Source organism: Cryptotermes secundus, unplaced genomic scaffold (assembly GCF_002891405.2).
Source record: "Cryptotermes secundus unplaced genomic scaffold, Csec_1.0 scaffold734, whole genome shotgun sequence".
In the NCBI taxonomy this organism is placed as follows: Eukaryota; Metazoa; Arthropoda; class Insecta; order Blattodea; family Kalotermitidae; genus Cryptotermes; species Cryptotermes secundus.
In genome coordinates this window covers 199,782-224,482 of record NW_019737093.1, presented here as the reverse complement: position 1 = coordinate 224,482, position 24,701 = coordinate 199,782, and the positions used below count along the sequence as shown (strand labels likewise).

Here is a 24,701-nt window from a genome sequence, read left to right as displayed (position 1 = left end):
AAATAAAGAAAGTATCCTGCAAATGAAAGCAGGCTTACGAGAAAATGTTGCTATGTGTCTGTGTCTCTCTTCCTAATGTTGCTCTGTAAACACGTTCCCGCGGCAAATGAAAGCAGGCTTGCGAGAAAATGTTGCTATGTGTCTGTGTCTCTCTTCCTAATGTTGCTCTGTAAACACGTTCCCGCGGCAAATGAAAGCAGGCTTGCGAGAAAATGTTGCTATGTGTCTGTGTCTCTCTTCCTAATGTTGCTCTGTAAACACGTTCCCGCGGCAAATGAAAGCAGGCTTGCGAGAAAATGTTGCTATGTGTCTGTGTCTCTCTTCCTAATGTTGCTCTGTAAACACGTTCCCGCGGCAAATGAAAGCAGGCTTGCGAGAAAATGTTGCTATGTGTCTGTGTCTCTCTTCCTAATGTTGCTCTGTAAACACGTTACCGGGGCAAATGAAAGCAGGCTTGCGAGAAAATGTTGCTATGTGTCTGTGTCTCTCTTCCTAATGTTGCTCTGTAAACACGTTACCGGGGCAAATGAAAGCAGGCTTGCGAGAAAATGTTGCTATGTGTCTGTGTCTCTCTTCCTAATGTTGCTCGGTAAACACGTTCCCGCGGCAAATGAAAGCAGGCTTGCGAGAAAATGTTGCTATGTGTCTGTGTGTCTCTTCATAATGTTGCTCGGTAAACACGTTCCCGCGGGAAAGAATACACACGCAACAATAGAAGAACTGTTGGGGCGCCGTGTTCTCTGTGAGGTGCGTGTCGTATCAAATGCTTAATATGTAGTGAAAGGGAAGCAGGTTGTTTTTCTTCCAAGAACTTCCTGCATACTTGCCTCTACTGGACACATCTGTATGTCACAGAGTACTCGCTGCCGTGTGTTCCTCCGGGAATGTCATCCCTCCCCCACATTTTGTTGTGGCGCCTGTCCTAGGCCGACAGTACCTGTGCTTCAAAATTCAGAATTAAACCAAAGTGTTCAGCGATATGATTCTGTGACTATCTTTCGGTTTAACAGAAGTTTCACTGAACAGGAAGCTGGGTGGTTCCATCTCTGATGCCTTATCTCGTGTTTGTTTAAAACCACGAGACCACCTTCGGGGTGGGTGGTGGGTGGGGGGGAGAAATATGTTGCAAATAAAACACATGTTTCTTTCGTGTTTACTGATTCTGTTCGAAACATGTTTGTTGCTTTTACCTCATTTTAACGAAACTAGGGAAAACAAATTCTGTGGCTTTTGTCCGCAAGCGAACTGTACCTACCGAGCGACCGCCGCTTGTCGGGGAAGTTAATGCTAACTTTAGTGGATAGAGGGTGTCGCGTGGTCAGCGCAACGAATCCCCACGGCCGTTTATTTCGGTTTTCTAGACCGGAATGGAACTAGGAATGCGGCAACATATATGAAATTTTATGAAAATCCATTTAGCTGTTGTCGAGCTGGAAAACATACAGGAAAGCAGAGAAACAGACATAGCGAAATTAATAGGCTTGTTTTCGAGACTGATCAATGCAAAACCTCCCGGCGAGGACAGTGATATGGTATAGAATCGAATGGTCATCACTTCGCTGCGTCTCTGAGACCGCGAAATTGTAAAGCAACCTCAAATTAAAAATTTTCGTCTTCTGTTTACCGATTGGGACTCTGGCCTGTTTCCACTCAGAATTAACTTCTGGAACTATGGATCTCGCGTCATAGCACTGGCAAGGCGCCCATCGCAGGAGCCCTACCAACACGATGCAACACATCGCAGAAAGCCCTCAGATACATAAACATTCATGGTCGGAGGGGGATTAGAACCCACGACCCCAGTATCCGAGGGGCGGAAGCGTTGCACGACCGCTGTGGTCGGCGAATAAAATGTGAGTATTAAGAAAGATTTTCCTAAATGGATAACTATTAAACGCTACGAAAATATTATGACAGGACGCCTTAAAGCATGAATAGAGGAGCAAGAATAGACGTTCATTGCTAAGCAACGACTCGGTAATAAGGTTCCCTCGAAAATGAACAAGCACACAACAGAAGAACTACCATTTATTTGGAACGGCGAGGTAAACACATCTCTATAACAGTAGAGGAATTGTTAGGGAATGGTGTTTACTCTTGGGGGCGCCCCGAAGCTGTATAACGAGGATTTCAAAAATAGAATTGAGGAAGTCTCTTGAGATGGCAATCGAAGATGACCGATAAGATATGACAACTGAGTGTAAGTTGAGTTTCGAGACGCCAGCCTGCCGGGATATGAACCTGCGAAATGAGGAATTGAGGCGTCAGAATTATTTAGTGCAGTTCAGTGGCCTTGAAAGTCAAGACGTGAAGAGAAGCTTTTACGTGTGCTATAGTTCCCTGATATTTCCAGCGTGTAACTCAGTGAAACTTGTAGTTCCTGCGTTAAAACCCGTTGAAGGAAACGGATAGTGGAGACTAACAGACTGAGGACACTTGTGGTGTAACATTGAATTGTAAAGCGTGTAGTTCAGTGATAGTGCTGCAGTTGCATGTAGTTCCGAAAGGTGTATATAAGTTGTCAATAAATCCAGTCATCCAATTCATACTTACTTACTTACTTACTTACTCGTGGAGCTAGACCACTGGTCGCGGTGCATGGGGAAACCCACCCGCTCCAATAATAATAATAATAATACTCATGGAGCTGAGCCCTTCTGGAGGAGCCGCCAATTCTACAGCTACTCAAGAATTTCCCCGCATTTTATGGAACCCGAAGGTTCATTACCGTGTTCACTAGAGCCCTCCACTGGTCCCTATCCTGAGCCAGATCTATCCAATCCATACCATCCCATCCTATCTCTCCAAGATCCATTCTAATATTGTCCACCCACCTACGCCTTTATCCAGTTCATGTCCTGTCTAATATTCACACTCACACACGTGACAATGTTCTTCAAATCCTGACCACGACATAAGAAGATTTGTTACGGCCGGTTCAGTCACCACCTGCTTGCAGTAACTGGGGCATCGTCGCATCATTTTGGGCCATACAGGTTGCTGATACGGTCCACAGATCCTTAACTTTCTCTCACGCTAGATCTAGTGGGACGCTTACCGTCGCGGTCTATGCAAATGCACCGAGGTCTAAACATTCTTATAGCATGAGGCAACATGGAGATTAGCAGCAGCATAATTTATAGGTAGCCGGAGTAAATCGGTGCAGCCGTGACGTCTTGTGTTCCCAGCCTTCTGCTACAGGAGCAGGCTGCCTCTGGCTCCACCGGAATATCGCAGGAGCTCTACCTCCAGCACAGTGACCAAGCCATCAGGTTCCAAGCGATCTGTCTCCTCTTTAACTTGCGCACAGGAGGAATTCATGAAAGAGTATACGATGGTTTTTGGATATTTTAATATAAATCCTGAGGAAGGTCGCTACCGAAAATAATCCCACTTTTTATGGGAACCAAAATTTTAGTTTCATTCTCGCAACAGCTCGACACTTAACTCTATCGTGTGCGAAATTAATCCAACTCACACCCTCTTAACACTGTATGTCTTTTAAATAAATTTTAATTATTTCCCATCTACGCCTAGGTTTACCAGGTCGACTCTCTCCTTCAAGTTATAGTACAGTTACATATGCATTGCAGACTTATCTCCTGCGTTCTGAATGGCCTACCTTTACTTTAATTCGGAAAACTATTGTCATTGTTAATATTATGACATGACGCCTGGAAGCCGCAATAGCCTAGCCAGAGTAGGCGTTCATCGCTAGGCAACGGCCTGGTAAACAGGTTCCCGCGGCATCAAATACGTACTCAACAATCGCAGTATTATTGAACTATAACGGTGGAAACGGTGTTATCTCTGGAGGCCGCCCCGAGGCTATATAACAAGGATCAAAGGCCAGCTGAGGAATAAGCGCTGGCAAGGACAAGCGGCATATATAGAAAACATCCGTCCTCTCGTCAGAGAGGACGCCTCACAAAAGCAAGACCGTAACTGACACACGGCAATAAATATCTGATCATGAGTCCTAGATGGGGCTCAACACCAAGACTTACTGGCTGACTGACCGTCAGTCGCAATGCGACTTTGACTTGACTAAGGAATAATAGTAAAGGGAGTCTCATGAGACGTCAGGCGAAGATGACTGAGGAGAGATGGCAAAGAGTTAGTTGCGTTGCAAGAGCGCAACTGTGAAAAGAAGACTGCATGTGTGCTGCAGATACAATGATGATGGAATAATTACTGTATTGAAGTGCGTTGCCAGGATACGACTACTGAAGACTGAGAACACTAGTGTGTGTAACTTCGACTTGTATTCCGTTCCGTATTCCATATTGAGGGGGTGGGTTTCCCCATGCACTTAGACCGGTTAGTGGTCCATTGTGCGTCCCCCTTTAATTTCTACAGTCTCCATACCCTACCGGTACTGGTGCTTACTATCAGCCGCTTTCTGCCAGCAAGGTTCCAACCTCCTCTGGCAGTGGTATCCATTAGTTAGTCCCTTTCTGTCAGAGAGGTCCCCCCTCCTCTGGCAGTGGTACCTAATACTTCCCCCATCTACCGGAGGAATTGGAAACTACTTGGGCGGGAAATGTTGCCTAATTTTTCTCAGAGGTCTCCTAGAGACATGAGGTTCTTTTACGTGCCGTAAATCTACGACACGGGACACACGGCTTAAAGTCCCTCCCGGAGGACTTGTTCCCTGAATTTTTCCGCCCTTGAAAATTCGACGACCTCCGCGGGGTATCTGAACCCGCGTACTATGAGTCATGAGGTGGGAACGTTACCTCTAGACTACGGAGGCCGCTTAACTTCGACTTGTAAAGTATGTAGATCAGCTACAGCGCTGTATTGCTTGTAGTTACGGATTGAGTGTATAAGTGACCAGTAAATCCATTTCATCAATCCAAACCCCGTCTATAGCCACACAACCTTATAAATACGTGACAATATTACCATCATCATTAGCCAAAGTAATTTGTTTCACTTCCTTGTAGTGAATAATGAACTGGAAAGGATTTGGAAGGAAACGCCCATGGTCTAATTTGACGTAATATGCCGGCATTTTCGTAGAAGAACTGAAGAGAATCGCGAAAATCTCAGTCAGTGTAGCCGATATCCCGGCCAGAATTCGAACTGCGCTCTAGATCACAAATCCAAGCCGTTATCCATTGAGCCACATTATTTGGCTTTGTTGTGAAAGCAAAATGACACAGATTCAGTGTAAACATGCAGGCACTCTGTGTGAAGTAGCTCTGGAAGTGACGTGTGTGTGTGTGTGTGGGGGGGGGNNNTGCCACCGAATTTGCGGGAACTGTTTCCTGAGTCTTCAGAAATGTCTGAACTTCGCGGTAAAGTGCCTAGTGCTCCTGCGTCGTGTTCGGGAGTTCGCAGGTTCATGCGTCGTGACGCTATGCTCTGCCATTCAGACCGCGTGCGCTTCCTTCCACAGCCTTTTTCAATTTATCATCCGCTTCTCGTCCTGCTGACTATTCCGAACCGCTGACTGCTGCGTTAAATGAGCCGTAAGGAAACAACATTTGATTCTAACAGCGCAGACGTGGATTGCTGCTGCTGCTGCTCTGGGACATGCCGCCGTATAGTCTGATATGTGATTATGAACATCTTCAGGGCAGAAGCACTCTCTTACTCTGAAAATTGAGGCAGCAGAATCGTCCGAAATGTTTGTAATCATATATGAGACAATACGGCGTCACGTACCAGCAGGAATCCTGCTGTCAGATGCGTGTATTCACAACACTGACTTCAGTGCAGCGTGTGGCTCCTGGCTTAAACACGTCTTATTCCATGTCTTCGTATGAAATAAACGATATGTTTCGACCACATAGGAGCAATCATCGTCAGGTACATGCGGTCAACGAAAATTGTTGCACCGTGTTTAGTATGACTTAGCCCGCGAGAGCTGTACGTGTAAACATATTTTTTACTTAAACCAACTGTTTTGTTATTTTTTTTTTCATTTTCCGTGAATGAATCCTGTTATGTATTGTGTATTTCTTATTGAAAGCCGCCACGACACAATAATAATAATAATATATGTTTATAGTTTCAAGTAGTACTTTACTACATGATTCGGCTTTCAAGAAGCCATCATCAGGTAAATGCACTAAAAAACTTCTATAGCTATTGAATTGCGTGCTAATTACACGATGTTGCATTATATTTTTTAAATATTATACAATAATATAAAATACAAAATTAGATTGAAAGTAAAATCTTAAAATTAACTAGTTTTTAGATTTTTCAAATAGTGTACAATAATATAAAATATAAAATTACACTGAAATAAAGTCTTAAAATTAACCAGTTTAATTTTGTAACTAGTTCATTTTAAGATTTTACTCTCAGTGTAATTTTTATGTTTTATATTATTGTACACTATTTGAAAAATCTAACAACATCGTATAATTAGCACGCAATCCAATAGCTAAAGAAGTTTTTTTAGTGTATTTACGTGATGATGGCTTGTTGAAAGCCGAAACATGTATAGTACTACTTGAAACTACAAACATATATTATTATTGTTGTGTTGTGGCGGCTTTCAATGAGAAATATTGTGTTAAGATAATATTAAAATTGTTAGCATGATATAAAAAGGTGATGAGTTGTGCTGTGGAACTCCCATTGTGTTCCACTTTCTGTAAGGATTCGCATTTTGGGCGTCCTGGTTACGTGCGTATAGATCACCTCTGTGTGTGTGTGTGTGTGTGTGTGCCTTCGCCACAATTCCTGTCCAGAATCACTTGGAGTTTGCCTGCTCCTCACTAGCCCCTTCTGTAGTTCGGGACGTGTACATCTTACGAGAAGTACCGCCTAGTACAGATTCGACTGCATCATTTCTGACCTGTTTTCAAAGTCCCTGGTGGCCGTCGAGATGCCGCTGAGTTGTGCTGCCTTTGTCCCTGTAATCGACCTGGCGGATCGAATTCCGGACTGCGGAATGCAAAGCAAAATGGTATCTACAACACCGCGGTTCGCAGTATATAAAAACTTGTCCTCCAGTTTCGTGTTTTGATTTTGTTCTGCTTTAAGTTATAAGGTATCATTATCCTTCGTGTAAGGCTTTGATTGGTCTGCTCCCTTCCCCCACCACAGCTCACTGCAAAGATAACGCCCTGTCAACTGCATATGTCTTGAATTCCATGTCAGTATTTCCGGCTGTCAGCACTAATCGCATATATCGTCAATTATTGGTCACTTGTATAAGAATAATCGATTACAAGTGACGACCCCTCTCCATTAGCTGCTTGACCTCAGCTCGCTAGTATGGCAAAACAGTACAGTTATTGGGGTTACATGGGCTCGGTTGTTCTGAAGGAAACAGGTTTCAGTGATGTGGTCTTCAGATAGCTCGTCCTCATTTGAGGTCTTTACGGCAATAGTGATTTTCTGGATAATGACACCGTGCAGTCTTGTAACATATCAGGGGAGCAAGGTGATCGTCACATTTCAATCCTGCGAGATGCACACCATGCGCAGTTGAGCCCTCTGGTAGTCATGTTGAGGACGTTTCTCTCTCTGCTGTTTTTGCGTGTACCTGCTTCCGCGCGAACTCACTGAAGCTGCAACACTTGTGACTTGTATCCAGGAGGTGCTAAGTTCGAATTTGGGCCTGGACACTGACTGCCCTAGCTGAGGTGTTTTGGGTTTCGCTTTGTCCGCCGTCGGGCGTACGCAAGGACAGTGCTCTCTACTAGGCCCCGAGCGCTTCATTTCACGTCCTCTTCAACTGAATGATATTACCATTCGTTGGAGCTACTGACGACGTCGTTAAACAAAATATAAGTAAATGTGAAGAGCGACCGCCTTTGTGTTCTGGTGGTCAGAGTTCCTGGCTACAGATCCAGAGGTCCGGGTTTGATTCCCGGCGCTACCAGATTTTCTGAGAAGTAGTGGGCTCTGCAACGGGGTCCACTCAGCCTCATGAGGATAACTGAGTAGCTGTTTCAAGGAAATAGCGGCTCCGGGCTAGAAAACCGAGATTAACGGCCGTGGGAATCCGTTGCGCTGACCACGCGACACCCTCTATCCGCTAAAGTTGACACTAACTTCTCCAACAAGTCGGTATAGTTCGCTTGCGGACTACGGGCCACGGAGTTTAGTTTTTAAATGTGACGAGTATGTCATGCGACTTAGGGCATCTGACGTCATGTGCTTCTGCAGTACGACGACCCGTGAGCCCAGCATTGCAGAATAATGAGTGGGCGGTGACTCACAACAGTGGCGGTCTCATGTGAATAAGATACTGAATCTGTGGGTATAGACAAAAAAGAAAAGGAAAGGGAAAGCTATTCTTGTAACAGACCGTGGAGGCCCATTGGGCTATGAGACATCGAGACTCTCACATTTTCTCCAGACAGTCGGCTCACAGATGGCGGTAAGGTTGTCAGCCTTATTAGCCGGCCGCCATTTATCCTCCAGGAAGGTTCCTGATACTCTGTTAGAAGCTGAGTCGACCCCAGGGCGGTAGTGCGGCTGGAAGGATTAGGTCAATTGAAAAATCCAATGACCTCATCGGGAACTGAATCAACGACCTCCCGGGTATAGCATATAGTGACTCAACTAACTACGCTACCGCGCACTCCAGTGAACGTCTGGATGACCCAAAAAAATGATAATATCTCGACAGCTGAGCGACTATCAGCTTTTTAAAGAGGATTCTCTTGCATCGAGTTTGTTAGCATTTGAAGAGCAAGGCGAGTAGCTACAGTCATGACGACTGGTATTCCATCTAGGACTCGAACCGGCGTCCTTCCGAAAGATGCGAAGTGCTGCGGAGACGTGCCAGCTCTGTGCCGTTGTGCTGCTCTACAGGATGCTTTTCCTGAGGTCATAAAAGTAAAGGTATCCTTGTAACTGGCCGTGGAGACCCATAGGGTTGTGAGATGTTGAGGTTCCCACATTGTCTAGAGAGTCGGCTCACAGATGGCGGCTAGGTTGTCAGCCTTACGCGGCGGCCGGGCCTTTACCCCCAAGAATATTCCTGGTAACCATTTCTGTTAGAGGCTGAGTCGACCCCAGGGCCATAGCGCGGCTGGAAGGATTAGGTAAATTGAAAAAATTTCAGTGACCTCATCGAGATTCGACCCCGCTACCTTCCGGCTTGTAGCGTATTGCCTCAACCAACTACGCTACCGCTTGAGGTCAATCTTAGTGAAACCTGCCGCATCGGCATGCGTACGGCTCTCAGAGGGCGCTAGAGAAGGGGCCCGTCCTGCAAGTAGCCAGAACATCTGGCTCAGTCAGTACACTTGAAGCGTGGGGTATGGAGGTACGCAGAATTTCGTATGGGTGTGAAACTTCCATTTTCACGTAAAGAAAAGAAAATGGGCCAGAATATTTGCACCCAACGCGGAGGAAGTAGCAGCACGAGCAAGAACGTTGCATTATGGAAGCTACATAATCTTCACTCAAAGACGAATGGTGGACGGAACGTCTAGCACGCATGGGAGAGATGGGAAATGCCTACGTAGATCTGTTCAGTAAATCTGAAGAGACGGGGTGCTTGGAAGACTTAAGCATGTTTTGAAGGATAATGTCTGTATGAGGGATGGGCCTTCTCGGCCCTTGCACCGCGACCTTCAGTGGTCTGTAATACTAAAATCAATCTTAAGTAATAGGCTGGGCGGAAGTGGCCTTGGCTCAGGATAGGGCTGTCAACTCTTGGTAAGATGCAGTTATCCTTCGGGACCCTGACTAAGAATGCCCGTGAAAACCACGGAAGTTGACGAAATGGAGACTGACGTTTTAGGTTACAGTTACCTAGACCAGCGCGTGCAGCACTCTATCGGCGCGCTGTTTTAGCTCACAGTTTCAAGCAGCATCATTTAGATGTGCTGTATATAGAGACGTCTTCTAGAAGTAAGTGTTCATGATAATTCGGATTGTACACAGTTTGTTGATCTTTAGTGTGCGTCGTTTTGCAGCTGTGGAGGTAGGCAATTCCTTCAACATTCCGTTTCTACCCCTGCTATCCCAAATGCCACTGAACGTTCAAGGGCTGCTGATATTAGCGACTGAACGCACGAGCACGAGTTAACAGTTTTGTTAGCAATTGACCAGTGCAGATCAGATGAAATTAGATTGCATGGCTAAAGTGGGCGGGCGCTGCAGTCCTCTCCACCGCCTTCCAGAAGTCGTGCGTGTCTTATAATTGGTCGTTATGGTTCACTCTGTATAACGTCACACCTGCAGTACAGAACTTTATGGTAGAAAGTTCCAGTGTGTCCACCGAGATCTCCGGTTCCTATCCCATATTGAAAGTAGAGTCTATCAGCCCTCGTAATGATAGCTTAACTACCTATGCAACTGCCTGATGACGGCGCAAGCGCACAGACGTTTTAGGATGAGTATTGTCATTTGGCCTGAAATTGAGTCGCGGGTCCAGCGCGTGTGACGATCCTTGCAACGCTCTCGCAAGATGTTTAGTTCCACACTGAGGGAGCCAGAATATTTACTTACAAGCTTAAACTTGGGCCATTCAAATCTCTTCGAGTGAACGTCGTGCAGTGTTCTGCATGTAAGGAGAATAATTTTAAGAAATTTCAGTTTTTGGTATTAACTTTCAGCACATTAATTTTTGTTTAGTTTTCTTGTGTTGGTACGGTTGTCATTAACTGGCCTATTGTGCCAGCCCTGGATGAGAGATGATGAGTGTGGAGCAGTCGATGGAATGATAATTGGCAGGGGAAACCGAAGTAATCGAAGAAACCCTGCCCCAGTGCTACTTTGTCGACCACAAATCCCACATGACCTTGCCTGGGCTCGAACCCGGGCCGCTGCGGTGGGAAGCCGGCGACTAATCACCTGAGCTATGAAACGGTCTTTCAGCAGACTAAGTCACTGTTTCTTTTAATTTGTTTGCTCTCTTAAATTTAGGCGGTCCAGAAGTCAGGCAGGCTTCTGCCCCCCCCCCCCCGTGGCCCTCTTGGCAACGACGTGCCTAAATTTGACTTCGCCGGGGTAACTTCTCAGTTTCCTGCGTAGGGCAGATAGTGACTTTTTGGCCGACACTGAGGCCCATTCAGATGCTTAATCAGAGGGTAGCGGGTGGTTTCCCATTGAGGTAGCGCGGTCGGAACGTGAAGCTAAGCACTCACCAAGTGTCTAATGGCAAGGTTGGAAATGCTTGGAGCTATACTTCGACTGACAATACGTATTCACAGTAAGGTGCTTAATTAGGACAGCGCCATAGCTCAAGCGGTTAGTCGCTGGCTTCCCATCGCGGCGGCCCGGGTTCGATCCCGGGTCTGGTCACGAAGTGTCAGTGGGGTTTCAGTTATCACTACCAATGTTTATGTTACTTGGGATCTGAACTGCCAGAATCTCTTCGCCGTGGTCCTGTCGCCTGAGGTCTCTTCAGCACATCTTTTGTTGTGCTGTCTGGCCTCACGACACTTAACACCACCTTGCTGGACCCAACATCCTCTTTCCCGAAGTTCCAGTAACGAGCACTAGATAACTGACTCCATGAAGCTGGGCCCTTCCTGAGAAGCCACCAATTGTGCAGCTACTCAAGAACTTGCCAGGAATTTATGGAGCCCGAAGGTTCATTATCGCGTTCACAAGAGCCCTCCAGTCGTTCCTACCCTGAGCCAGACCATGCCATCCCATCGCATTTCTCTGAGATCCATTTTAATATTATCCACTCACCTACGTGTTGGTCTTCATAGTGGTCTCTTTCCTTCTGGTTTTCCCACCGATATCCTATACGCATTTTCCTTCTCCTTCATTCTTGCCCGTCTCATCCTCCTTGACTTGATCATTCTAATTATATTTGACGAAGAATACAAGCTATGACGCTCCTCATTATGAAGTTTTCTCCGAACTCCCCTCGTCTCATCAATCTTCGGTCCAAATATTCTTCTCAGCACCCTGTTCTCAAACACTTTCTGTCTATGTTCCTCCTTTAATATGAGAGACCAAGTTTCACACCCATACAGAACCACAGGCAAAATTATGATATTGTGTATTCTTATTTTGACGGTTTTAGACAGTAGATGAGAAGACAAAAGGTTCTGGACTGAATGGTAGCAAACATTACCAAAATTCAGTCTCCTCTTAATTTCTTCCGGATGGAGAGTAAAGATCAGTACTGGGCTGAAACCTCAAATACACGTAGGTTTGCCGGATTGGAAAACTTAGACGCTGAGGTTGACATTAATATAGCTTGGGAAACTATTAGAATATCAGAATTCCAGCCAAAGAGAGCCTGTGGATGATCCAGTTAGGGGCTCAGCTGCACAAGTAGGGATGATACGAGTTCGGCGATAGCGCAGTGAAATCTGTAAGGCATGGATGTTTCCTGTTAGATGTGCTTCTAACTGACCACTCTGCAGACGTTGTTAAGCGAACGAGATAAGCGTTTGTTTCCGTTTGTATTCCAAAACTCTGTTTCGAGAGACTATGTTAACAGAAAATGAGACGATTTTGGATATTAAGTTTGGAATGATTGGTGAAAACGTGGCCTCTTCGAAGTACATTGACTTTTCTTAGGGAAAAACAGACGCTGTCTGTCTGGCAGCGGATTAATGACGTCTAGACACGAATGACACCAGGTGCGGAGGGGAGTGTATGGAGTTAACGCGACGCGATTTGCACTCCTCAACCGATATTGCTGAATATATCGAAAAAGAATGGCGACCAGTTTGATATTGAACACAATTTGTAAATTAATAAATTGTTTAGAGAAATGAAGAAAGCAGTTTTCTGGGATTTGGCACCGTGTATATGTGGTGTTAACCGACGTTTCGGAGGAACGTATCGCCTCCATCTTCAGGGTAGAAGAAAAAATATAAGAAATCTGCAAGCGAAGAGACCGTGAGAACCGGTAGAAGATGGAGGTGGCATCGCACCAGCAGGAGACTGTAAATTTGTCTTTGGAAAGGGGAATGAAAATCATGAATTAGGTACAGGTTTTTTCGTACATAAGAGAATTGTATCAGCAGTTAAGAGGGTAGAGTTCGTTAGTGATGGGATATCATATACAATACTAAAAGGTCGCTGCTGTGATATCATTGTTATGAATGTTCACGCCCCAAAAGAAGATAAAATTGATGATTTAAAGGACAGATTGTATGAAGAACTGGAACATGTATTTGAGAAATTCCCGAAGTACCATATGAAAATTTTGCTAGGAGATTTCAATGCCAGAGTAGGGAGGGAAGATATTTTCAAACCAACAATTGGGAATGAGAGTTCGCATGACATTAGTAATGATAATGAAGTTAGAGTAGTAAACTTTGCCACATCAAAAAATCTTACTTTCAAAAGTACAAAGTTCCCGAATCGTAATATCCATAAATTTACTTGGACATCTCCTGATGGGAAGATACACAATCAAATCAACCATATTTTGATGGATAGGAGACGGCACTCAGGTATACTTGAGGTCAGTTCATTCAGGGCAGCAGATTGTGATACTGACCACTACCTGGTGGTGGCAAAGGTTAGGGCAAGACTGGCCGCGAGGTAATGAACAAAGCACAGAGTTCATATGGATAGATTCAATCTCAAGAAATTAAATGAGTTAGAGGGTAAAGAGCAATATTATGTTGAAATCTCAAATAGGTTTGCGGCTTTGGGAAACTTGAACACTGAGGTGGACGTTGATGTAGCTTGGGAAACTATTAGAGAGAATATAAACATTTCTGCCAAGGAGAGCCTAGGTAATTATGAACTGAAGAAGCATAAGCCGTGGTTCGATGAAGGATGGTCAAAATTATTAGATCAAAGAAACAAGCCAAACTGCAGTGGTTACAGGATTCAAGCGAAATACATAGGGATAAGCTGAACAATATAAGACGTGAAACCAGCAGGCATTTCAGGAATAAAAAGAGAGAATATCTGAAACACAAAATTGATGATCTTGCAATGAACAGTAAGAACAAGTACACCAGAGACCTGTATAGAGGAATAAATGATTTTAAGAGTGGTTACCAACCTAGAAGTAACTTAGTGAAGGATGAGAATGGTGATCTGCTTGGTCTAGAAGTAAACACAGAGAAAACTAAGTACTATTACTGTCTCGTCACCAAAATACAGGGCGAGATCATGACATAAAGCAAGGAAACAAATGTTTTGAAAATGTGGCACAGTTCAGATATTTGGGAACAACGATAACCGATCGAAACCTGATTCAGGAGGAAATTAAGAGGCGATTGAATTCGGGTAATGCTTGCAACCGTTCAGTCCAGAAGATTTTCTTCTCGTCTGCTGTCCAGGAACATAAGGATTAGAATATATAAAACTATAATTTTGCCTGTGGTTCTGTATGGGTGTGAAACTGGGTCTCTGACATTAAGAGAGGAAGATTGACTGAGGGTATTTGAGGAGAATATTTGGACCGAAGAGGGTTTAAGTGACAGGAGGTTGGAGAAAACTGCATAATGAGGAGTTGTACTCTTCTCCAAGTATAATTAGAATTATAAAGTCAAGGAGGATGAGGTGTGCAGGGCATGTAGCACGAATAAGGGAGAAGAGGAATGCATATAGGATATTGGTGGGAGAGCCAGAAGGAAAGAGAATAGTGGGAAGAACAAGGCGTAGGTTGGTGGACAATATTAAAATGGTTCGTAGAGAGATATGATGGGATGGTATAGATTGGATTGATCTGGCTCAGGATAGGGACCAAGAGAGTGTTCTTGTGAATACGGCAATGAACCCTCGGGTTCCATTAAATGCTGGGAAATTCTTGAGTAGCTGCAGATTTGGCTTCACCTCAAAAAGGGCTCAGCTCCATAAGTAAGTACAGAGCTTTTGTTATTGAATAAGGCAGTACTGTGCTGTAAGTAATTACCTATTTACAAGTATTGTGTTCCTGGTCATTGTCCATTATCCCGTTTTTATTTAAAACACACATCATTTTGGAGACTAGATTCTGTCTCTGTAATCAGGTGGCACCTACTAAGTTTAACCCAATCGATATAGCTAGTCCCTACCTCCGGACACCAATTCTATCTATTGGGTCCAACTGAGTAGGTTCCACCCGCAGACGGAGACAGAATGCAGTCTCCGAAACGTTGTGTGTTATAAATAGAAACGGGTCGATGGATAATGTCCAGAAACAACAATTGTATCAATGTACCACTGTCACAAAGTTTAAGTATGAATTATGGATTTGCTTAGAAGGTTGTGGGCCAGAAGGCGGTTCTACTGAGCCCACTTCTAATATCGCGGACCGTCATTGTTACCTGTCGGCTGCTCCGTGTTCCAGGTCAACTGTCATCCGAATAAACATCGGAATTCCAACACCTAACTGTTCAAATGTATTACACGGGCATTGGCAGCAGTGGCTGACGCTTCGGTGTGGCTGGCACTGCGCCGCCAGGCCGCTCAGACTGGAAGGAGGTTAACACAGAAATGTTTTATCTTTGCTATTTAATGAAAGATCTGGTGCTTTGCATTGTTTATCTTATACATCATGCGATTGCGGAGTTCACATGATTGAGGTTAACGAAGCGGATAGGTTTTCCGCTCGACCAGAGGCCCAAAAATTGAGCTTTCGCGCATGCGTCAGTATGAAGAAGAGAGATAATTCTGTTGGTTCAAGTAGCCGGCAGGAATGTGCGAGCTGCTAGGAAAATGTTGTCCTGGTAATGTTGGGGAGGGGATTGGAGGGGAAGGGGGGACAACACGGTCTATTACTACCAAACCTGCAAACATGACTCAAAATGACAGCCATTCAGCAAGTCTGCAGCCACTTGCAAGGGCAGTTTGATGTTATGCGCTCCACCTGTTCCTACCACTCTCCAATAAAGTACTGTCCGTGTTTCTAGACGTGGCCACTCTCAGTAGAATGTGCAGTAGATTTTGCCAAGTCCACTGACGGCGATAAGGACTAAAGTGCGTTTGGGTTGCAGTAGGGCTTTGTTTATACAGGGTGTTTCACGACTTTAGGACATAACTGCAGGAGGTGATTTCCTAGGTCTTTGTGATCAAAAAAGTTCATATAAACATGTGTCCGATTTTGAACGGTTACGGAGTTACGACCGTTTTTTCATTCCCGTACACGCCCTCGTGTGAACCGCGTCTGTCATCTGGCAAGTCACTATTTTTAGCCAGCTACAGACAGAGCGTTCTCGTTATCTCGACACTTGAGAGGTACCTAAGGCGTGGTGAGTTGGTATGTCCGGCTACGGCTAGTGTGGCGGCTACTGGTGTTCAGAACAGTTCTCATCTCGGTACGTCTGTTACGTTCACGATGCCATTTACATTTTCATTTGAGGAGTATGCCTTTCTTGCTAAGGCACTTCGCACTCTGTATAGTTCGTCGGGAAGCAGATGGCAATGGGACTCCCCCTCCCCATGACCGCACAGTAAGTTGTACCTACACCTCCGATCCGCTGGACAGCGCCCCACAACCCGTGAATGTGTCACCAAATTCTTCGCAGTTGGTTTATATATTGTTCACACACACATTTTAGTAAAAATAAAGTTATTGATTTTGTGTAGGTGTGGTACTTTGTCTCTCATGTTAATACAGGGTGTCCACATGAAGATATCCAAAATTAAAGAACAGTATCTCGGAAACTGATTGTCATGTACGTATCCGGTTTATGTCATCGGAAGGAAAAACCCTGAAAGTTTTTTTACATACCCGGCTTATGCGCATGCGCCAGCTGGTGATCTTCGGCGAGCTCCGTAACGATGTCGACACCACAGGGACGGGTTCAATACGTGTTGTGACTAGCAGAGCTGCAATCTCTTACGGCTGTCCAGCGTCGTTTTAGGTCGCAATATGGACATCAACCTCCTGCGCGGAAAAGCATTCGGTTATGGGACAACAAACTGAGGACTACATGTAGTCTGTTGCGTGTAAAATCTCCTGGAAAGGCACGGACCTATAAAGAAAATGCCAATCGCATTAGAGAGGCATTCCGGCAAAGTCCGCGCAAATCAATTCGTGCTGCTGTTTCCTTACAGCAGCTTCGATATATGTCTGGGAACACATTCTCACTTTGTGAGGAAACGTAGAAGCAGATTGTTAACACTTCGAGACATGTTGGCTGCCACAGCAGGTCTGTTTGAGAGAAACGCAGTGTCAGCTTCTGGTCTCCTTGCTCGTACACCACTGGATACACTTTCATAATTTGTACTGTTATTATTGAGAGCATTTTGGGAGGAGATTGGAAGGAGACGGGATGGCGCCATTTTGCACCATCATCTTATTCTTCAGAACGAATGAATAAGTTGCCTCTATTCGGGTCACTGGCTGCAAGGTTACAGATCTGGTTTGCACGCTGTAGTTTTTAGTTGGACATTATATTGTCACGTGTCACACAGTGACTAAAGTCGGAGTTCGCATTGGTAATTGGGTTTATCAACAACCTACAAGTCGTAACTATAATTAATTATTACACTATTGTTACTTTACATAATTTACAATCACGTCACACTAATATCTTCAGTCTATCTGCACTAGTTTTCACGGATTTATCGCATGGGAACTATAACAGTCTCACTGATTACACACTCCGAATATTAAACATGAATAAAATCTTCTAATCATAAGTTAAATCCTCACAGCCCGACTTCTTATACTCTTCTGTACTCCTAGTTCCAATTCGCTCTAAACTTACAGCTCATGGCTCTCGTTATATAGCCGCGGAACGGGTATGGACCTACAGTAAATACATATCACGTGATCGCTATCCAGCCAGTCTATTGGCGCGTCTGCCGGATCTACAGAAAACATGACGTGATCACTGTTCACTGTTGTGACGTCACCGCGGACACGGAAACAGCTTCTTCTACTGTTGCGTGTTGGACCGTGTTTACAGAGCTGTTGCCTGTGCAACGCGTTGATCAAATCTGTTACAATATGTAGTTAACAATTTTAGTAACATAATTATACAATATTTAATCAGTTTTGAGACATCGAGTTCTTCTTCTGTTTCCTGTCCTCTTGGAAACCATTCCTTCCACTGGAATGAGTAGGAGGTGTCCACAGCTGTGGGATAGGGGTGAGGACGGGCATTAACTCCTAGTGGCACAACAACACTCCATCCGTGGTCACCCGTATTCGTGACAATATTAAAGGAAATGTTTATTGTAACATCCTGTAAGTCGTATAGCTTGGACAGTGTGCCACGAAAAGAAGATACCAGAGTAGATATGATGTCATTTAATGTCCTTCGCTGGTGAGTAAGCCCTCTTCCTGTTCCAATTTCGTGTTCGTCAGGCCACGGGTTTCAGCCTGAGCCGATAGATCTGTTTTCTTGACGGAAGGTTGTCGTGGCTTTCCTTTGTCCCTCCAGCAAATGCCTTGGTGGTACCTCAAAACAGATCACACCGTTTCCTTCCATGTCCTTCCCAATCCCGTATTTACTAATCGGAGCTGCATACAGAATCGCTAATTAAACTGCCAATGGTCACACAAAGGTTTTGGCTCAGATGAGAACTGATGAAATGAGCCTCATTTTGCGTTTCGTCTCATTTTCATTGGTGCGTTTGATTTCAGACGTGTCCTGAACGAAATGGCGTCTTGGTGCACGACATAGCAAGGGCTTCTCGTGGATACGTAAGTAAAGCGATTTGCTTCTGTTTCCTAACTGTTAAGATTCACCCATCTGACTAACCCCACGGAGCTGAATTTTTCTTGAGAAGCAGCCAATCGCTAAGCTACTCAAAAATTTCCAAACATTTAGTGGAAACCCAAGGTACGTTACCGTGTTACAACAGACTGTCATTGATCCCTATTCTGAGCCAGCTAAATCCAGTCCATACCACCCAATCCTATTTCCATAAGATCCATTTTAATATAATCCTCCCGCTTAGGTCTAGGTCTTCCTAGTGGCCTTCCACCAGCCAGCTTTCCCACCAAAATTCTATATGCATTCCTCTTTCCTCCATACATGCTACATGTCCCGATCATTCTAATTACATTTGGCGAAGAAAATTATGAAGCTCCTAATTATGCAGTTTTCTCCACTCACCTATTATTTCATCCCTCCTCGGTTTCAGTACCCTTCTCAGCATCATGTTCTCAAATACCATCAGTGTATATTTTCCCCTTAATATCAGAGGCCAAGTTTCCAACCCATACAAAACTATAGGCAAAGTTATTGTTTTCGTGTATTGTAATTTTTTTTAAGTTTTTAGACGGTACATGAGAAGACAAAAGGATCTGAACTGAGTGGTAGCGGGCATCACCCGAACTAAAACTGCTCTTGATTTCCTCATGAATAAACTTCATATTTCTTACTGTCGTTCGCAAATAAATGAACTTTGTTACGTTTTCAAATTATCAGTTAGCTGTCTTTATGTTATGATATTGCTCTGTATTGTGGTGACGAGACAGCCTCGAGATACGAGTAAACCTTCTTACTAGGATCAGTTATAGTTCATTTGTTTTTCTTTATGGTATTTATTTTCTTCCAGTAGATATAAAGTAAAACAGTATTATAGACTAGAAAGTAGCCCATATGTCCTTCTTGCTCTGAGTCCCGTCTTGTTCTTCTGGACGTTCCTAATGGCGTACTCTAAAGTAAAGTTGAGAAGGAATGGCAAAATAAAGCATCTCCTTATTTTAGGCCATTTTGAATAAGAAACACATCAGACAAATATTTACCCGTTACTTACTTACTCATGGAACTGAGCCCTTCTGGAGGATCCTCCAATGCTGCAGCTCTCAAGAATTTCCCAGCATTTTATGGAACCCGAAAGTTCATTACCGTGTTCACAAGAGCCCTCCACTGGTCCCTATCCTGAGCCAGATCAATCCAATCCATACCATCCCATCCTATATCTCTAAGATCCATTTTAATATTGTCCACCCACCTACGCCTTGGTTTTCCCGGTGGCCTCTTTCCTTCTGGCTTTCCCACCAATATCCTATACGCATTCCGCGTCTCCCCCATTCGTGCTACATGCCATGCTCACCTCATCCTCCTTGACTTGATCATTCTAATTATACTTGGAGAAGGGTACAAGTTATGAAGCTCCTCATTATGCAGTTTTCTCCAACCTCCTGTGACTTCATCTCTCTCCAGTCGAAACATTCTCCTGAACACCCTCAGTCTATGTTTCTCCCTTAATGTCAGAGACCAAGTTTCACACCCATACAGAACCACAGACAAAATTATAGTTCTGTATATTCTAATTTTTATGTTTTTGGACAACAGACGGGAAGACAAAAGGTTCTGGACTGAATGGTAGCAAGCATTACCCGAGTTCAATCTCCTCTTAATTTCGTCATGAATCAGGTTTCGGTCTGTTATCGTTGTTCCCAAATATCTGAACTGTGCCTCATTTTCAAAACATCTGTTTCTTATCTTTATGTCATGGTTTTACCCTGCATTTTGGTGGCGAGACAGCAACATATACTTAGTTTCCTCTGTGTTTACTTGTAGACCAACCACTTTACTTGCGTCAATTAAACAAATATTTACCCATAGCGATAATATTTGCCAACTTAACGGAAGAAACCCTTTTTGTCAGTGAAGACTCTCCGAAGAATTCATCATCCACCTCTCTGTGATCTTACTTCTTACATTACAGATACGCGGTCTATTTCTTGCTCATTTTGGGCTTAAGGAGCGCAAGAGGCGTAACTTGGCTAATTAAAATCATGTCAGAGGTTTCCAACTAAAAGTTTTGCTAACTTCATTAACTCCAGTGAGTAAATAAATGTAAGCAATGAATGTTCGCCGTATTTCTAACGTCTGTTCAGTTATCTAAGAAATCTTAACGTTTCAAGAAGGATTTGTTAGTCTTAAAACTGTGCTTCCTGTTCCTTTAGAACTTTTTCGTTCGACACATGTTTCACACTGATAAAACTTACAAAGTTAATAAGTTCTAAAAGTTTGTGACGATGGTATATTAATACAATTATGTGTTTCTGGACACTTATTTAAATCACAAAATTTCGGAGACTGGGTTCTGTCTCCGGCCGGTCACGGTAGCCGAGCGGTCTAAGGCATGCACTGTCTTCGCTCGCTCGGAAGCCGGGATCGTGGGTTGGAATCCCACTCAGGGCATGCATGTTTAGTTTGTGTGTGTGCGTTTTTCTGTATTTGTGTACAGGTAGAGGCCTTGCGACGAGCTGATCACCCGCCCAAGGAGTCCTACCGTATATGTAAGATCTAGAAAAGCCGAAGTGAACGGAGTTCATGGAGGTAGGCCTAGGCCCACTGGGGCTGTAGTGCCAAGGGGGTGGGGGGGGGGTCTGTCTCCATCTTCAGGTGGAACCTACTCAGGTGAACCCAATCGGTAGTTACTCCCCATCTCTGGGCCGAACTGAATAGGTTCCACCCAAAACTGAGAGCGAATCAACTCTCCGAAACGCTGTGTGTTTCAAATAAAAACAGGACGGTGGATAATGTACAGAAAGACAATAATTTTATTAGCTAGTCAAGGTCGATGTGCGCTTTGAAACATAAGGAAGTCCTCTTGTGGTGTCCTTCATTGCTCCAGCTGAAGTTGTATTGACATTCAGTTTAAGCAAAGCTCGTAAATATCAGGACTACCCATAGCGCTCCTTTCGAATTGCTGCAGGTGAACATGTAGGAGGGAGAGACAGTACATGAGTCACAAATGGAAGTAAAACAGCTGTAATGGATGTAATAGGTTTTCTATGTGTATCATTAGGTAGTAGCACAGTCGAGATCCATGACAGCCTGGGTAGCCGAGGCGCATGCTAATATTCAGAGGCTGGGTTCAGTAGTCAAAATGGCGACCGTGCTTGAGGATTGTACTGCAGAAGAGCAGCATTCTATTTTGCATTTTAGTGGGCAAAGGACTCAATGCAAAGGATATTTATAAAAAAATGTTTCCTGATTACGGTGGGAAATGTTTTTCGCGTAAAGCGCTTCACAGTAGGGGCGAGGAACATGGCAAAATTTCGGCTGACGATGAAGAGTTTGAAATTGAGGTGCGGAAGTGGCTGAGACAACAGTCAAATGACTTCTGTGCCGCGGGTTTCGACGCACTGGTAAAACGATGAGACAAATGTAACGATGTTGGTGGAGGATATGTCGAGAAGTAAGTTTTCTTTTCGGTACCGAATATCGCATGTTTTACGAAATTGTCACTTGTAGCGTTGTACGCTCGACGAGAAGGACAGGTTCCAGTTCAGATGATTGGATTTATTGGCACCTTGGTTACAACCTCTCTTAATCACACCTAAATTACAGCGCTATCGTTGGTTCCACACTTTATAATTCACCATTAAAACACAGAAACAGGCACTTCAGATCACTCCAGATATTACACATGAATAAAGTCTTTACATGATGCACTTTCCGTGGCTATCTTTCACCGAGAACTCAACTGAACTCAAGTCAATGTCAAAGTCAAAGTCACATTGCGACTGACGGTCAGTCAGTCAGTCAGTAAGTGTTGGTGTCAAGCCCCATCTGGTGCTCATGACCAAGTATATATTACTGTTTGACAGTTACGGTCTTGTTTTTGTGGGGCGCCCTCTCTGACGAGAGGACGGGTCTGTCTTTTGTGTATGCTGCTGGCCCTTTCCAGCGCAGTCTTTCTCGGGTCCGAGTTCCTAGGGACTCGCGACAATATTTTACTCTCTCAGATTTCAGACTTCCCTTTAAACAACCTCTATTATTGTAGAGGAATATTTACCGCGACGTTGCATAGTAACGGTCGCGGCACGGACTCCATAGAAAGCCAGTCACGTGATAGCTATCTCACCAACCCATTGGCGCTCTGACTGCTGCCTAGCAACAAAGTATAAACATCCATTCTACTGTTGAGTGCGCTTACGCGACTAAAGGTTGTTTACAGGTCGTTGACTAGAAACGCTCCGGCCATCCACGTTACAATATGTATGCCAGAAGATAGACAGGCGCGGGGAACCGTATAGATTCCTTTCTGGAATATTTTAATTTCGAAAACGGCAAAAGCAAATATAAACCTCATGGATAAAATAATACACATAGACCGAGTTGAAGTGTGTGATTATAAGCGAATTTGTATAACATTACTGTAACAATTGTCGTTTGTCTTCTCTCTTCCATCGAAGCACACGGACTTCGCCTTTCATTCGGATGCCGTATCATCTGAGAAGGTTATGTAGCTTCGGTTGCGATGTCGCAGTTTGTAATTGGGATAAATCGGGAAGGAGCTAGCTATGACGTGCATTCAGTTGTTTTCTGTGACTTGTGTTTGAGGTATTCGTGCCTCGGGGCTGGGGGCAGCAGGTGTCCCCGAAACGTTGTAACTCATCTGCCAAAATACATGACGTCATATGTAAGAAGTACGTCATCTTGACCTCTGTTGATTGCGAGCGGAACGGAAGGATTAGGCCTGTTAGTCAACCGACGTTTGTCAGGGGAAAATTACAATGCACTGCCTCTATATTGGTCGCAATTGATGTGTTCTGTGAAGGAAAACAAAATGGAGTATCTTACGCAGACGTTGATAATTTGTGTCTATGAAAGCAGGATAAGAGAGAAGAAGAAGGAAAGTGGGTGTGGTCCAAATTCAAAGAATAAGAATATGTATGGTACGCTATTACGGATATGTGCAGGGGTGGCGAGAGTACCAATTATGTACAGACAGCCGGCCCGTCGAACGGATCTCTGTAGTTGGGCCTCTGGGTACCAGCACACAGCAAGATAATTGAAGGTATCCTCGGTACCGCATCTGATCCAAATCCACTTTTGATTGTGTTATAAATGATTTATTTGATATGGAAGGACAGACTGGCGAGGAGCGATGTGTTGTTATTTATTGCAAGGTGTTGAGTGAATGCAGACCGCCTCTGTGGTCTAGTGATCAGAGTTCAAGCCTACAGATCCAGAGATCCGGGTTCGATTCCCGGCGTTACCAGATTTTCTGAAAAGTAGTGGGTCTGGAACGAGGGCCACTCAGCCTCGTGAGGATAATTGTGGAGCTATTTCGAAGAAATAGGGGCCCCGGTCTAGAATATCGAAATTAACAGGCGTGGAGATTCGTTGCGCTGACCACTTGACACCCTCTGTCCGCTAAAGTTGACCTAGGAAATTACCTCCTGCAGTTATGCCCTAAAGTCGTGAAACACCCTGTATAGTGGCTAAGACTTTGAGGGATGTGTATCATTCAGATACCCTTTTGATTCTTAATTAATGTCTGGTCGTTTGTAGCCCTGTAAGACTGCGAAGCAATGGAACAAGGCTTTCCGCGCCTAAGTCACTGGGACCTCACTTAACAGTTTCTGCGCGCGCACTTTCACAAAGCGCTGCACGCAGATTACAGCCTCAGAGTTCGGCGCCTCAATCGGTAATGTAAGGCGTAACAAGTAATTATTACTTTTCCTGATTTCACGAGAATTTTCAAGCAAGTTTCTGTACGAATTTCCTGTGTACTAAGATCATCGTTGGATCTTCGGTAATTTCGGTTTATCTGTCTCTCTGAAGTTTAAGGCTAGTTCATAAATACCTCACAATGTATTCGCCCTGTTCATAAACAAATGTTATACCTTCTGTTGTTTTTTTACATTTTAGTTGTTCATTGTTCTTTCAGGCTTCATTGTATCTTTGGCGAATGTGGAGCTGGATCCATCGCGCTCAAGATATGGGCCATTGGTGGGCTCTTGGGGGCACAGAAACTTATGTGTCCCTGTGAGTGGTCACTTTCAGATTTTAACTCATTTTTAAGGATATGAACTGGATTCAAGTGGCTTAGGTTTGAAGCCAGTGGTCGGCTATTTAGAATACTTCTGTTAACCTTAAATTTAAGAAAAAGTGCTTGAAATACACTGATTGCCTGAGCGAGTACTAGCTACTAAG

The 24,701-nt window shown here is 44.2% G+C and overlaps 1 protein-coding gene across 2 annotated transcripts in view; it reads left to right on the top strand.

The window, feature by feature from the left end:
- Window positions 1-24,701, top strand: part of LOC111870172 (extracellular serine/threonine protein kinase four-jointed) — a 176,202-nt gene that overhangs the window by 19,774 nt on the left and 131,727 nt on the right. For both annotated transcript variants that reach the window (XM_023862239.2, XM_023862240.2), the window contains exon 2: window positions 18,434-18,493. The gene's annotated coding sequence lies outside the window, so the exon portion shown is untranslated. The remainder of the gene's footprint in view (window positions 1-18,433; window positions 18,494-24,701) is intronic.